This window comes from Opisthorchis viverrini, assembly GCF_000715545.1.
Source record: "Opisthorchis viverrini unplaced genomic scaffold opera_v5_245, whole genome shotgun sequence".
Lineage (NCBI taxonomy): Eukaryota > Metazoa > Platyhelminthes > Trematoda > Opisthorchiida > Opisthorchiidae > Opisthorchis > Opisthorchis viverrini.
Genome location: NW_008751904.1, coordinates 179,741 through 182,365, shown reverse-complemented (window position 1 = coordinate 182,365; position 2,625 = coordinate 179,741).

Genomic DNA, 2,625 nt, shown 5'->3' with positions numbered 1-2,625 from the left:
ATACGGACTGCCAAAAATCCACAAGGCAGATGTCGCGATAAGGCCAATAGTGGATGGTATGGGCTCGTTATCATATGAACTGGCCAGATTCTTGGTTGGTATACTAAAACCGCTCACGGGGAAATCAAGCACCTTCATTAGGAATTTGTACGACTTTGCCAGCAAAGTCTCAGGGCTTCCTTTGGAGATGGACGAAGTCCTCATGAGTTTCGCCGTAATCTCAATGTACACAAACGTCCCTAGGGCAGATGCTCTGGAGGTAACTAAGAGGTTGTTATTGGCAGACACGACACTCGGGGAACGGACGCAGCTCTCGGTGGATGAAATAGTTGAGGGCATAAGAGTGGATTGAATCTCGATCAGTTTGTTTTTGACACACACTCACAAGAACAAGGTCATGAAATGGGATCTCCAGTATCCCCAGTTTTAGCTAATATTTACATGAAGGACTTCGAACAAATAGCCGTGGCTGGATATCATTGTCCATTGAAAGTTTTTTTGGCGTTATGTTGACGATACCTTTGTTTTAATCAAACATGACGGCGTGAACAGCTTCCACGACTATCTCAATAGTTTAAACCCACACATTAAGTTTGGCATTGAAATAGAGTCCACCTCAGGCACATTACTCTTCCTGAACTGTATAACACGCAAGATTGGTGGGAAATTAAAAAACGACTATCTACCAGAAACCAACAGACACAGGAACCGTCCTAAACTACTCATCAACACACCCAAAGTCCGTGTACGTCACTTTTGTCTCATCAATGTTTCGTCGAGTTAGAGCGCTGTGCGCAGAAGAGATCGACCGAACGGCAGCTCAAATCGAGGTTGCCAACAGGACCAAGCGTCAATTAGGAAGGGTATTGGCCCCAGTATCTAGACCCAGTAGGGAGCGGATTGGCACAGCAGTCATTCCATATAAGGCAGGAACATCGGAGATTATTCGAAGACTGTTGAACTTAGTCAACATTCGAGTAGCTTTCCAGAAGGGAAAAACGCTACGTTCAGTTTTGGTGCAATTGAAAGATCTTTTGCTGGTTGAAAGGACTAGGGACTGTGTGTATAAAATTAACTGCAACGATTGCACTAAGGTTTACATAGGACAATCTGACAGGGAATTGCACGCCAGAATTGATGAGCATAAACGGGGGATAAAAAAAGCACCAAGAAATGTGGAAGAATACCAAACGCTGGTCAAAGACTCAGCAATGGCGGTACATGCCTTAGACACGGGACAGAGTAGATCTGGAGAATGTGGAAGTTTCAAAACAGGGGTTGCGATTCACACCACAGCGGTTGATAGCCGAGTCGGTGGAAATTACTAAGCATCACAGCGTGAATGGGATCGAGGGTGAGGATCTAGAGAGCGTATGGAGAGAGGTCTTAGATGAGTTGACGAGTTGACACGTGACTGTGTGGTTGTCAATCCAGATAGAATCATTAGCAAAAACTGGGGGGAGGTGGGGTTGGAAATCCCAACCTGACCAATGTTCACAATTTTTATTCTTTATACAACTATCGTAGACGGGAAGTGTAAACGACGTTCAAGGGTGACCATCACGTGAACCAAACCAGAAGAACTAGACCTTAGATTGGACCCAAATCCATGTAGGTTTCCCCATCGGCCTAACACTTGGTCACCCACCCCAACACACAAAATCCATCGACCGACACGTAACACAGATTTGGCTTGACTTAGTTGATTAGTTCTCCTCCCACCTTAAATCTCAACCAACCTAGTCAGCTTTTATGCCAAAAGCGAAGCGTTGCTCAGTAATAAATCTACCGATTGTTACCAAACTTCCGAATTCGTATGCTTGTTTTGCCTCAGAATTATCATAAAGACTACGTGATTTACCCAATCAGAAGACAGTCTGTTCCACTAATGACGTCTTATAGTGTCACATTCTGTTCGCTTCGGATGAATCCGTGGTTCTGTGTTGTTCCCATGTCAGTTTGTAGAATGGGAGAACTAAAATTGTAGTCACGTGGTGTCGTTTGTCAAACCACTTATCATATGCTAATTTCCCAACCGTTTCTACAAATCTTCGCATGCCTGTAATGTTTTGGGTCAGTCCAGTTGTGCGTCGGCCTCGCTCTAAAACGTAATTACCAATTCACCAAACAAATTATTCAACTTTTTTTCCCTATTCTTTTGCAAACTACTCGCATAAAAACAACCACGATAGCAACCCCAACAGCACTAACGACATTTCCGTTCTCAGGGGAATAGCAATCAAGTTCTGTTCAAGAGAAAGTTGTGTGGATGCTAAGGTTTCTCTGCTTCAGCCAAGTAATTGGAAACAAACCCGCCCACTGCTTGATTCGAGTTGCCACCGGGTTGAAAAAAAACTAGGAACAAAAAAAGAATAGACTGGTTCACCGATTAGGCATGCCATTCTATTGTGTACGATTGATTGGTGAGTACAAATGGGGCTATTCGTAGTCCAGAGGAAGAAAGCCACCGACACTGATGATTAACGGACAATTCGTCCTGTGAGTGAAGCCAATCTCCGCTGAAAAGCCGAAATGCACTATGTGACTGTTTTTCATCCTTCCTGGTAGTCGTCAGCAATACCCGCCGCTCAAGAGTAAAGCGCGTCTCAATACCGCAACATCCGT